General features: G+C 33.1%; 1 pseudogene; it reads left to right on the top strand.

Moving 5' to 3' along the window:
- LOC128200613 (uncharacterized) overlaps positions 1–15,223 on the top strand; it is a 22,438-nt pseudogene extending 7,215 nt beyond the window's left edge.

The following is a 15,223-nucleotide window of genomic DNA, read 5'->3' as shown; positions in this document are numbered from 1 at the left end:
CATTGCCTTTCTTGGAATCACTCATGATAATAAACTTGAATGGGGTCCTCATATTCAAAATCTTACCACCAAAATAAGATCGGTGGTATATGCTGTATGCAGGATTAAACAGTATACTAATGTTGAGTATGCATGGGATTTTTAATAACGATGTAACTGAGATTTAAAACATTAACTGTTGAGTTTCTTACGGGCTTTTCTCAGCAGATTTCGAATTCTGCAGTAGATTCATAAAAATGACAATTTAAAAGTGCTTGTAAACAAGTCTATTTTAATAAAAATTATTTGATTTTGAAGATCTTTTTAGAGATAAACTCTTTGCTCATATTATTTGTAATTATTATTATTAGTGTATTTCTGAGTACAATACAAATATTACTATATTGCATAACAATACCAAATCAATCTTTAAACGCAAAGACAAGGCAGCGTGCGAGATGTACGGGCGAGGTCGGGCGAGTCGCGGGCGCAGCGGTGCGCGTGTGAAGGCCGGTCAGCGGCCGCGCAACTCTTATCGAACCAATCATAACGATCAAGTAGTACCACTTGCACAGCAAAATAAATATCAACAGCAATTCAATCTTATTTGTCTCAACATACAAAGGTTCTAGTACATTTTTTTTTTAAATGAAAGGATGGTAAATGAACTTGCGATCAACCTGATAGTAAGAAGTAATTATCACAGCTCACGGATATTAACATCATTGGAGGAATCGATCTTCATTGACAGAATTTTAAGAAGATATATATTCCCTTCTTGAACGTTTCTAATTCTCCATGTCTAGTATACAGTAGTCCTTAATAAACATATCAAACATATAATAGCAACGGTATCCCGCGGCTCCCGCGTACCAAATTTAATTTCATTTCCGTTCAGTAGTTTTTGAGTTAAAAAAAATATAAAAAGTATTCATCTATCCATTGTTACAAAATTTCGCATTTATAATATTAATAGGCTCGACATGTTCCAGCTAATTTACTAATATAATAATTACACTTAACTTGAATTCTTGTCGAAGTACATATTCTGTCATCATATCGCATCAGTCCATAGACTATCATAAGGAACGATTACGAGCCAAAAAACTAGGGGTCATTTCTTCCTGATAATGTTAAAATGTCTGTAATTTATAACTACGAAGCTTATGTCTTAGATTCATGATTAATGCTATTTATGAGTATTTTCGTAACAATTTATGGTTTTCAGACGACGTAAGTAAAAATAGGAATGTATTATTTACTATAAACACAAAAATTTATTGTTTTGTATTTTATTCACTTTTTACTGAAAGTACATGACGTAATTTTAGATAATTACCATAACTAACTACGAGAATAGATAGGCACTTAGCATTTTGTAATCTGGCAACTTGTTAAGCTTTTATGAATGTTTTGTGTGAAGTTGAACTACTCGAAATATGGTTATTCTCTGTAACTAATTTAATCGTTGGTTTGTCCACGTGCCGACTTAATAATACGCAGTTGCATTCATTAGTTTAATTGAATTTGTAAATATAGTTATTTATGTACACGAGTAGATATTAGATATAAACTATAGACCAAATACATACGTAGTTATCACCACTGAAAAGGAAAAAAGAAAATTTAAGTTGTTCTATTGTTAAATGTTTTGTGAGTAGGTACATATTACATTTTAATTTTGACAATAACTGAAACGACTTATAGTACATGTATTTTTATAGAGAAAACATTAACAGTTTCGGGAGCCTTTAGGATCCTCAAAAACCTTGTACCGACCTTATATCACAAAATTTAAAGAAATAACTATTTATACTGTAATTACATGAAAAATGCGCATTATTTTGTTGTTTTTTTTTTTTCAATTTATGTTATATCCAAGAACAACACATTTTACTCTAATGAACTATATTCTTGTTTCATTCATTCATTCTTCGAATCAGCTTCAAGCTTATATTGAATAGGATAATATCCTACTTTTCTATCTCGCCCTCACATGTATGTTATATTTTTTTCCTATCCATACATTTTACCATCCAAAGAATTAATCAAGCTATTGTTTATATAAAATATAATATCTAATTGACATTCAATAATTTAAAAATAACGTTTATTTGTTTTTTTTTGTATTTCATATTTTACAAAAAGTATAATTACAAGTATCACAGATATATTATAGTTTATAATTTTGTGTGAAATTTCGAAATAAATTTTAGTGGGCATGCAATTTATGAAAATAAAGTAATTAAGTTCACCTATCGTAACGAATTAACCACAACGGAGAACCGTTGCGGTTAATTCATCAGGTGAATCTCTCCGAAAACGAAGAGAACCATTTCGAGGTCTAACTGACAGGATACAATCCCTTCCTCTTTCTGTTTATACGCGATATAGATTTGTATCATTGTAACCTTCTAAAAGCTATTGTTTGCCCAATTTTTAGAACCTGCTGTTTATTTCTGTTAGGTACATGAATTTTATGATGTTATTACGAGCGATTGTTTTTATTTTAAAAGAGTAAAAATTACTTTTCGGAACAAATTTGGTTAAAAACATCATAAATGGAGCAGCGTCCCTTATAAACCATCCCCAAAGTCAAACCAAATCACTGTGGTTTCCAACCCACATGCCAACGTGACAACTACTAGCAAATCCCCGTAATGGGGAAACCCACGCTCAGCAATAAACAATTAACGGCTGATGTTGATAATGATGAGTTAATAAGCAATTTTCTTCTTAAGGATATATTAGGTTAAAAGTTAACTTCCCAACAGCTCGATCTGATGGGATTCGAACTCATAATAGTTCTAATAACAGTACTAGAAATAATTACAGCTACTATTTTAACATTCCCAAATAAAGGAACAGCATTTAAAAATAATTTCAATTACATCCTATGTTCCATAGATATGGTCCTCCTGTTATATTCTACAAAGTTGTATGTTAATTATTTACTGACATTCAAGAAATTACTATATGGTTACTAATAGGTAGCTGTATTTGCAAACAGGTGAAACAATTATCTAAGTTATGAATACGAAATACTCTTATACCTATTTGTAATCTATTTTATTTGTCTTCTCTATCAAAATATAAAGAGGTCGTAGATTAAATTAATATAGTGAGTATATACTAGTGTTTAATCAATTTAGATTAACTCAATAGAATAATATTATTCTTATCAATTCGAATTTAATATTTTTATCTTATTCCTAAACAAAGGATAATGACGAAGTTGAAATTTGGGTCGAGGTACCACTTTCATAAACTGAATGTAAAATGAGTAAAAAATAGTAATAAATTTTAAAATAAAATTTTTGTCTTAGATATAGAGATAAAGAATGGGCTTAAGAATCGGGTTCCACACCTTTACTACTTATATAACACTAGATCCGAAGGTTTTTACAAAAGCCCGCGACAGAAGGAAAAAGACCTCGTTCGCCTCCACTCAGTTCTACATTGTATCACAATCCTGCGTTTTTGCTGTTCTCAATTCTCATTCAGCCACCGTACAGTTATCCCCCGACTAGTGTTACTGACACAATGCAAGGTTAACGTGAGGTGGACGCCCGCACTCAGACCGTATAGCACTTAAAAGGACATTTATGTTATATCAACTCGAATGGATCAAACAGGACAAGCTAGCCGAAATCCGTTCCCAAGCGACTCATGAAAATGGGTTTTTGCACTGACAGCACCATTTCCTAGTTAATTTAAAAACACATTTGTGCAGTTCGCCACTCGCTAATCCTTGTGCTAAAAATGGAATTTTCCCTGTACTTTGCAGCTTGACTGTCTACTAAATAAGTATGCATTTATATCAACCGATTCGCGTAGCTGCAATACTACTTTATAACTCTATTTAATTAATCTATCCAAATCCATTTGATATCGTAGTTTATATCAAACATAAATTGATAAAAAAGTAGATATTCCACCTTAGTAGAATGGGGCCCATCGCAAAGTCGATAGCTTCATCGCATAGCGCCGCACGATGTAGGTGCAGTCACGAATCAATGGAATTATTAATAAGACATTCTTGTCAATGAACGCAGTGAATTGTTGCAATCCAGTGAGTCTCTATTCTCTTTTACTTTCGATCGCACTTCGAGTCGGAAAAAGTCGGCGGCCGTCGTCTCCGGTCGTCCACTCTAGCCAGGGCCAGTGAACGAACTAGATTCTTTTATTTCTTTTTTAGTCCTTACACCCGCAAGTACAGTCTAGAATGCCGGCATCCCGTGCAAACGTCTTCCTTCTTTTATTTTTAGTCCGCGCGAAAAAGGTGGTCGACCAGTCGTAGCGACAGGGTCAATGTATCCAAGGATTTTACCCTTAGCCTATGCAGCTGTTGCACAATAGTCTAGAAATTCCAGGAATTATGAATACAATTAATTATCAGTTTATTGCTATGTTGTACTATGGATTTATAAGATATATAAGAATTTTATTATTATTATCTGATTCACATTAAAAGTTTTTTTTTAGGTAATTTAATATTGGAAAAATAAAATGGTTTTAAACCTTTAGCCAGAAGATCTTGTTTTATTTAATATACATTTTGCATGTAACAGTATGTAATAGGTCATTGAATACATCATTATCAGTAGTATCTCTTAAATAGCTAATCATATATTTAAATTAGATTGTCACTTTTCTAATATTAACAGTTCCCATACTTTTTTTTATTGAAACCCACTGATTGTTGTCTCAATACAAACATAACTATTAAAGTCAAAATTGCCTATTTGAAAATCAGTTGTAATTAACCCAAGAAGATAATAATTAAACCTATGATATAATTATTTAATCTCCAATTAAAATCTTGCAATTGCACTCCTCTCCTTCAAATACATATCGTTAAAAATCCGGCATGAAGATATGTAGTTTCTCCGTTTACTTACCTAAAAACCTTTAGCATATTTACAAAATATAATGTTAAGTTGTCCTAAAAGGTAGTTTCGAAATATGAATGTTTGGGAAACAAACATGTCGCGCAATTGTTCGTTTGCGGGCAGTCAGCGACAGCGAGGGCGCGTAGCGGCCAGGCTGTGCGGCTGCGCCGGTGAGTCGCCGTGTGCCGCTCGCGTACTCAGTGGTCCATCGGTGTCCTTGCATTCTTCAAATGAATAGCAGAATGGTACCGGTTCATTGACCCTTGACAATGTGAAGGGACCAAAGCCGTTCTTGAGCTTTAGGCGTGGTAATTTTACGTAATAAAGTCAAGCGTGCATGAGGGTCGAGATCATTCGACGGTCGTCGGCGATATTACCCTTGTGTTTTAGATAATGCGTCTGCTATTATTATTTACACGCTACTTATGTACTTGTATATGATAGGCACCTGACCTGCAGTTAGTCACAGGATTATTCAATATGCCTAACGAGAGAGGCGTTCGCGTCATTGCGTGAATAAATATCTGAGTATTGAGGTCAGATCTGACCCTGTTTATATACTCACGAACTGCTAAGATGCTAAAACAATAAGGTGTAATATTTGAAGAGTAAACTGTACTGTAATCACACGTACAAATTTTGCAAGTTATCATTTTAGTCAATATTTTACCACAAACTGTAGGTTTTATTTAAAATGGCATTCGTAAATTAAGTCGTGCTACTTTTATATTATTATAGCTTTATCTTATTAAAAGAAAAATGTACTTAGTCACTTATAGGATTATATTTTTTTAATTTAATTTAAATATATACCTATCTTAACACGAACAATACTAAAAAGGAGCTAAAATTTTGTAAAGTGGTTAAAATTATTTCAAGTTAATAAAAGAACTAATTGAGATTATTAGAATCATTAAATCTATATCATCATATTAAACCTATTAGGTATATACAAGAAAATTATGATTTTAAAGATTTCCTTCTAATTAAACATATTTAATTAATTTATTATTATTACTTATTTAATTAATTATATGTAATAATAATAAATTATCCTATTTCTTGAAATATATATAATTATGTATATGAACATAGGATCGATATCTCTTAATTCCTATACCTAATTTTTTAGATTACATTTTGATTACTTCACAAAATATTCCGGAGAAAAATATTACCAGGAAAAAATACTATAAATATATTAAAAAATTGTAGTATCTTTGCATAGGTGTTTTTAGTAAATACATACAAATATTTAAAGAGGAGAAATTTTAACGCCTTTCTCAGTGACATTTTGTGAACTAAGTTTAATTCTAAATCTCACATCTTTTTGAATTCAGAACTACATATGTATCTTTCTAGAACATTATTTATTAAATTACTACTAATTTTTAATATATGCGCATTTCCGTTTTGCTGGGCACAAGCCTCTTTTTATAAGAAAAGACTACTTAGTCTACTTACCACGCAAGGCCAGTGTCTTATTGTATGGAATTTTATTTCGTGTATTCTTTTATGTACTTACTGAAAATTAGTGTATTGTGCTTCTATCGTTGTTCTCCTACTCATTATTACATTGAGGAAAAAATGAATTTCTGACCTACACGATTATATCCACCATACGTTAATATTTTTGCCACAAATATTTGCAAATTATCTATTACTAGAATCTATATAAATATAATTTTCTAACCGTACTGAATCATGTAAGCTCGTTTCACGTAGCAGCAGTTAAAGTGGAGGGCGGCGGCGGCGACGCCATGTTTACAAACAAAGAGATCAACGCACGCCAAGTAGGTTAGCGCAACGTGCGCCCGCGCCGGGCGCGCCGCTCGCCGATCGACGCCGCCGCTCGTATTGCGCGGGTCGTGGTCTCCAATTGATGGCTCCCAAATTGCAATAGCCTCTTACACTAAAATTGGCTAGCGTCCTACTTCCCGATAACGTTTTTGTCAAATGTAATTTAAAGTACTTGTACATTTACATGATTAATAGATTTAAAATGATAGGTATACAATAGAAATCATTTACATCATAGAGAACAACAAGAATATATTGAATACAATAATATATAAAAAATATGGCATCAAATGAAATAAACTTAAATCCTATGGATTATAATAAGAATTTTATTATCGAAATCGACAAGAATTTTGAATTTTCACGAATAGTGGCGAGCTCGAGAAAGTAAACTAGAATAAAATCGAAAAAATATTATAATCATTTAATAGATTAAATTACTAATTAATTACTAATTAAATAGTTAAAATTTGCATGTCGTCTATAATGAGCTATCCTGAGCCAGCTGCATCTACATACAGAAACAAAATAAAAAAGTTAAATAGGAAAATGGTGGTATGATGATGTAGAGTATAGCGATCAGTGTAATACAATTACTTATAAATTATTTTCAACTCATACAAAAAATGAACTACCTGCAATATATAGGTTATTTGCCTTTTTATAAAAGGGTTTTATTTCATAAGAAGGTATGTAAGTAAGGTGAGGTATATATTATATATGTAAGGTATATACTTATTTAAACCATCCAACCGTGCAATAATTATTATTTTAATTTTAACATTGCATAAGATTGGATGAATAGAAAATATCCTATTTTACATAAAATTGTTACATTGCGTGTATCAAATTATGAAGGAAATAAACTAAATTAAGAGTATGATAATACTGTAGCATAAAACAATATTTAGATTTAAAAATGTTTGTTTTAAAAATATAATAAGTTAAATTGCAAGTTCGGGAAGGCGAAAGCGATTGCGGACAAGACAGTGAAATCGATATAATGCCTTCTCACAGTATACCGGAAGAAAGTATCTAACAATTTGCATAGCGTTCGGCGAGCGAGCGATCCCGCGGTGCGCCTGCGCCGGCACTGATGGCCCACATAGACACGTTTTATAGTTTATTGTCGCGGACCCATTTCCGTGGGTGCACGACTACCACTGGTCGCGGCCCGACACACTTCGCTCACTCCGAAAGTTTCTCCGGAGAAACCTACAATATCTAATAGCACCGACATCCGTCTATGCAGATTTCCAGATCAAGCCTCCACAGACTGACCTAAATAAGAACGGTACAAAGCGAATAACACAGGTGAGAGGCTGTTTATTCAGCGCGTAAGTATCATTCATTTCTTACCTACCCATTTGTATAATGTTATTAGCATAATTATTTAAAGCGAAACTCTCGTTCTATTGTCATGTAATTACTACAATTATGCCAGTTATTGATCAAGGGACATTTACAATAATAATTATACCTAGATTTTAACATAAAAAAATATATTTTCCTTGCAACAACTAATATTAAAATATACAATAATATTTATTTCATCTATTCACAATATATTCTCAATAATATCTTATAGTGACAAGAAATAAAATAGCAAGAAATTTAATCTTCACCAATGACACAAAATAAGCAAACTCAATGACAGCATCAACTCGATTTCATTACAAATAGTAGGCGACGAGAAAAACTTGCACTAGTGTTACGTTAGAAAGCGTAGACATTTCACCATAAAGCCTAGAAAGTGTATATGGGAAGAAAGTGAAGAAGTAGGGTAAAAATGCATTGCAGTGCATGAAGGTGCGGGAATGCGGTTCTCAAGACAATAGTCACTCCGAATCTAAGTTTCCAGTTCGTAGTCACTTTTTCTCCAAAGATGAAACTGCAGCGTTCGCTTGCACACATTTCTCCGCTCGACTACTTAGTTCTTATATCAATGCACTCATTTTTACTTTCCTTCCGTTCGCACTTATTCAGTTGTTAAACGCAATGCTTTTTAAGGTATACTTAATTAGATATATCTAATGAAATGGACCAAAAACATTATGTAAAATATGTAAATTGTAATTCCTAATACATACGTTAAATAATTAATATTGACAATAGAGTTGCATAGCTAATTAGATATTATTATTTTAATATAAATATACGAAGACATATGCTTCTGTAAGTTGATATAAAAGGTACTTTTATTTAATCAATATATCTTAAAATTAGGAACATTTTCGGTACATACAAATATGTAACTTATATAATAAATATTTGATGATGAAATGAAATGTAAATATTTGATGATGAAATGAAATTAGATGTTTATTATCATAATAAAGTAGATGAATTATTTATACCAAAACTCCAAAACAAAGAAAAGGTTAATAAAAATAAATTGTTCGGTTTATTCATGTCTGCCAATATAAATTTATAGTATATACTTATATTTACATTTTTTATTCCTTTTTCCTTCAGAAAACGCCTGAAGTATTTCAGCTGTAAAATTACAGGCATGCATTTTCATGAACAAAACGAAAATAAATTATTAAGAAAAATCATCATTTGTTTACATAAATTTAACTTAATCTATACTGTAATTTAATTTGTATCTGAAAGTGAAAATGGATTGTTGTTCACACATTGTGCTTTGCTAATAGTACGTAGGTAGATCACGCATGCCAACAGCGTCGGCGCCGAGATACCTATAATACTATCATTTATTACGCCCGCCTGCCGGAACACTACTATAAGTAAGTATAAAAATTAACTTAAAGCAATTTTATACGTGTATTATGTATTAACAATGCCAATAACTTAATAAAAAAATCAATATGCAGTGAATTCCTGCAACGATTGTACACATATACCGATATTACCGATCACCGCTTCCATATTTCTTATTATTTGATATTTTAATGACTGTTTCTCTAGTAAGTGCAAGTTCCGTCGAATAGTTCGGATGGTGACATGCGAGCTGCGTGTCCAAGAGAAAATACAAAGATTGACGAGCCAGCACGAAACCGCACCTACTACTATATTATGCTAGTAAGCAAAAAAAAGTGTTTTATTTTCTTTTAATGTGCCTACTTACACGTGCATTGTAGTAAAGCAAAATGCTATATATTATTGAATTTGTATATTTAAAACGCTGTGCGTCATAGTAAGTAAAAAGTGCACGTGTGGTAATATATTGGATGGGAAAGCCATTGGTTACTAAGCAAAGTCGAGCGAAAGAGCATAAAGGAGAGAGATGAGCATTTCACCGCGCGGGGTCAACGCGCCCGCTATACTGTCGCTGATTGTGGCCCAATTGCTGTATGTGGGTCTAGGCCGGCGTTCGTCGACCCGAGTGACACACTTAGTGGCGCCCGCGCACGTCCGCGGTGCTTTCACGCCCCACGCGAGGGTGGGGGGCTCTAGCTCTTTCACGGAAAGCTGTGAAAACAGAACACACACAAACCTGAACAGAAACTAATGTTTATGCATAATATGTGCATAATCACATGTCCTCACTAATATTAACAGATGTGAAAGTGAGTCTGTTTGTTTGTTTGTTAACTCTTTGTGCTTTAATGTATCGACTAATCGTTATGATTTTGGCATACTTACATGTATTGTTTTGGACAGAAAAGGACATAGGCTAATTGTTACTAGTTAACTGATGTATTCTGATCCCGGAGTCGCGGGTAAAAACCAATATTTTTTTTTATGCAACTTAAATTAGCAAACAAGCTGGCAGCTCTGCTTATGGAAAGTTAACCGTCGCCTATAGACATGAACAGTACAATAAACATAACAGAGTATACTGTTTCGCTCATGATACCCCTACGATGCGTTGCCTGAGGACTAAGATATTATGTCTCTGTACGCTGTAATTTTACTGCCATATTCCACCCTTCAAACCAAAACACAGCCAAAACACAGCCATGCAAACAACTGTTTCACGGTAGAAACACGAATGGGACAGAGGTGCCCAAGCAAACGATTTTGTCGTCTGCTTCTGATAGATAGTCGTACCTTTCATTACTTTGTATTGCATTTATTATAGCTAATATTATCTATTCGTATTACATTTTTCAATTTGTATTAATTAATGACAATCTGGTCACGAACTGCCATGTGTAAACCTTTATAATAATACCTTACAAATTGTTAAAACAAGAATGTCATATATACAAGTACGTAATCAATGTTAGCAAACCTGAAGGAAAATTACATACCTATGTAAAATAACGGATCACTCGTCTTTGTTATAAAATGCCATTATCAATCTAAGTAGAGCTTAGCAAAGCTATGAAGTTCTATAGGTCGCTTAAAATTAGAAATTGTTCAGTTGGTAAAGCACCTCGACCTTACTAAAAGATATAAACAAAAACACTATTTTGAAGGTCAGCAGAAATAGTACTTACGAGGAAAGAATTACATTGTCAAATCTCAAGCTACGCCTTTAAAATTGTAACAGGTTATGAAGGCTATATATGAGTAAAATACTCGTTTATTGTCAAGAATAAGGTAATTGCCGTATGGTCCCGGCATAGAATAGGTCACCCCCTTCCTTACACCTGGCTGTCGTAAGAGGCAATTAAGAGAGGGCGAGTGATGGGCAGCAGCATCCTTAAAACATTACCCAAGCCTAACTACGGATGCCAATCTACCTGCTAAATATGGCAACTATTGGTAAAACATCCCAAGCGAAAGACTTATGTTCTGCAGTGGACATTTAAAGGCTAATATGATATGATCCTCTCTTATATCTTGTCCACGTCCAATTAACTAAATATTTAAAAATTACTTTGTACCTGCCTAATCTTTTCAATTATCTTTCAATTGTTATATTAATATTTTTTGCTTACTAATATTCTTACTTGTAAATAAGTATCATTATTATAATAAAGAAAACGTTCGAAATAGATAGAATAATACTTACAAAATGTGTATTAACACATACATGCATATGTATGTACAAGTAGTAGTTCTTTAAAATATTATAACATAAAAGTGGCCACGGCACGTTTCTATGTAAAGTAAGTACAAGCTGACAGTTTCTTATTGTGTTTTCCTTGCAATTTATCTTCCAAGAAGGTCTAGGAAAATAAATTGAACATCAGAAGTCGGTACCTTTATACAGTGTTATTTATCTTACAATATTACCATGTAAGGCATATAAGCCGAGACAAATAGCTCGTAACATGTGTACTAATATACCTAACAGTATAAAAATAAGTATTAACTAACATGTTACTATGTTTCAATGTTTATTTACTCCAACCTACGAAGTACTTCTAAGAATTTATTTATTTTTATCTACTATTCTTTGATTTATTTGTATATTGAGATTTATTTCATTACGAATAACACATTATTTAGTTTGTGTAATAGATTCATCAAAATTTAGTGGACGGCATAAGCTTTCTTTCTGAAACATATGAACTGATCCTAAGTAACCTCATATGAATGAAATCATATAAATCAATCTCTCAGACACTGCTCTGTGAAAGAAAAATATAGTTAAATAAAATTGTCCCGACTCTTATTTTCGAAGTTATTTGTCTTAGCTAAATACATTTCCATATACTCCTTGGAAGAAGTACTGACAATTAGCAACATAGTTTCTTTTTTAAACGACACCCAATAGGAAAAACTTCTCAAGTCGTCAATATTTTCTGTATATGTACTACGTGATATCTTTGACAATTCTGAATTTGGTTTAAATAATTCTTTTGGCAGTATGTAAGATTACTCCCATGTCGGTCTCATATTAACTATGTTACATTTGAAGTCGCTGTTGTTTTGCAAAAAAAAAATACTATTGATATTATTAAAAGTTACATAAATGCTATGAAACGTTATAATTAGCAGCTTGTGATTATAAATTACAGTTGAAAAAGATTTCATTTTATAAATCTTGGCGGAATAGAAAGCTTTAAATTATCAACATTAGATAGAAATAAATAGACAAATACTACTTGATATATTACACAAATTGGCAATGAGCTGGTCACATATCTCGAAGAACCGACAACCGATGGGGAAGAAAAGTTCTTGAGTAGTGACCCCGTACAGGAAAACGCAAGATGACTCCCTACTATATACATCTACAACCTCAAATGCATTGTATTGAGACAATGAATGCAGGTAGCTCGGGATCGTTCCTTAAGTCAAACTATGGGGGAGACCTAACTACAGCAGTGGACAGTTAACGGCTGAAATTATCATGATAATATTACATAAAGCTATCTAATTTCAAACTAAACAGAACTTGTAGTAAATTAATGATAGTAATGTTTAAATACTTTTTTATTACATATATAATTATGCAATGAAAACACACAGACCAATTTAAACATATTTGTTTCTATTGTTTGGGAATCGTACCCGCGACTGTCGGTAGGTGCAGATATCTGCAGCTTCACGTTTGTGTTGGTTTGATGTTTAACACAAATTTATTAAATCGCTACACAAAATAATTTAAAAAACCAATCTAGGTAAATACTTATGTGTAAAACTGCCCTACATTCATTTAGGTAATTTATTTCGGAAACAGTATTAAATTATCATTATGTTCTTCGTTCCCACCGTATCTTATTAGCAATTATATACTACCTCGCTGACATTGTGGTTAGAAAGCCCGTAGTTCGTCTGATCTCCACATCTCGATCTTACCCAGGTTTTCCTTCCTTAAGCTTTCGCTTTAGTGTAACTGGATATTTATTTTATCATATTTCGCTCCCTTTAAGAAAATCCCTTTCAAATATATAATACGTTAATCCTTGAATCCTGTCCCAAAACTTCATGAAAGGTTATAAAATAATATAATGATTATCAATAGGTACGTACAAAAATTGAAGAACTATGAATTACTTTTTCCTAAGAATGTAATTCGATATTAACTAATATGTAATTTCGATATTAATAGTATGAATCATTTTACGCTTTATTGTATACAAATACAATGACACGGAATTACAATTTTTGAATCATACGATGCGATATTGTATTCATAAGGGAATTACCACTTAATTTATTCATTAATTAAGCACAGTGGGCCAGTTAATGGTCTAAAGGCCTTTTTATATGGTGTCTTACTATTGTATGCACTGCTACGATGTTAATGTTATGTTCTTTCTAAAAACATATATATTATAATAGTTACACCTATATATTGTTTACTTGGCAAAAAAACATGAACTGCATTTTTAGTTTTGAATTAAAACTGTACGACATTATTATTGTGCATTTCGAAATTACATATGCATTTAAAAAGTTGCTAATATCAATGGGCAGCGCAGCAGCTAGTGAAAATTTTATAAGAAAATAATAGGTTTTTACTGCCTTTGTTTCTAATCTAATTATCCACATTATTCCCATAGAATGCATCTGTAAAAAGGGCCTAAGGTACAACTACACACGATAAGCATTTGCTCGTTAGCCACTCTGGGAGAACAAGGTCGGGTGATGTAGAGCAAGGTCACATAGAGCCAAGACTTCGAGTGATAGCGTGACCTCTGCATTCATTATCAACTCGAGATCAACTCTCGACGGTGATTGACGTATGTCACTGGTAGGTACATACACTGTATGTATAGGTTATATGCTTTTTACAAGTCACTGTTTAATTGCACTTTGTAATGTCTAGGTTAATAACAGTTGGGTTATACTTGTTTATATACCTTTTTTTCACGAGAAACGTAACTGAACCACCACACAATTACCACTCTAAAAATATTTTTATACCACTGAGGTGGCAAACAATCATACGGCCCACCTGATGGTAAGCGGTTACTGTAGCCTATGAACGCCTGCTATACCAGGGTATTATGCGCGCATTGCCGACCCTAAAGAAACCTCTTTACCCTGTGGGGGGAAAGGGATTGTTAGTATTGGAGACTGAGAATCCCATTGCTAGCAATATTATACCAAACCAGGTCGACCTCCTTGCGGTTCTCCCTGGAAACTATCATGATTAATTCCTGATGAATTCTGGCCTGTTTTCATTCTCATCTATCACCCTTCACTCGTGCTCCACCAGCGTATCCCGTTAGCGCAGGCGGGGTTACTATACCATTTTCACCTATCAAAAAAAACCTCTTTACCCCCCCTTTAAAGAACCCCATGCTGTAGTCCCTTGGAAAAACCTCGGCAGGGAGCTCATTCCATAGCCAAAGTGTTTCTGGGAGAAACTGTTTCTGAAACCGCATTGTACGCAACCATCTATGCTTTAGGATATGAGGATGAACTCCCTGTCGATAGCGAGCCGTACGATGGTAGAAAATAGTCGTGGGCATCATATTGAACAATTTCTCTGAGCACAATCTATTGTACAAGCATTAGACCACGTAGAGTGAGGCAAAATATAACATTATATCCACATAATTTAGTATACAGATTTGTATAAGGTACATTATTTTTATTGACGTAATGTATATAAAATAATAATTTATGTAGAGAAAAACAAACAGTGGATTTGCACGTGGGTTTCTGTGATATTAAAACGCAAATCAGATGCTACTAAAGCTCATAACAAATCGGCTATAAACACTGTCAATGAATGA

Source organism: Galleria mellonella, unplaced genomic scaffold (assembly GCF_026898425.1).
Source record: "Galleria mellonella isolate WM207_F2 unplaced genomic scaffold, CSIRO_AGI_GalMel_v1 utg223, whole genome shotgun sequence".
Taxonomy (NCBI): Eukaryota; Metazoa; Arthropoda; class Insecta; order Lepidoptera; family Pyralidae; genus Galleria; species Galleria mellonella.
Note: the sequence above shows the minus strand (reverse complement) of the source record. Positions and strands in the feature narration are given on the sequence as shown.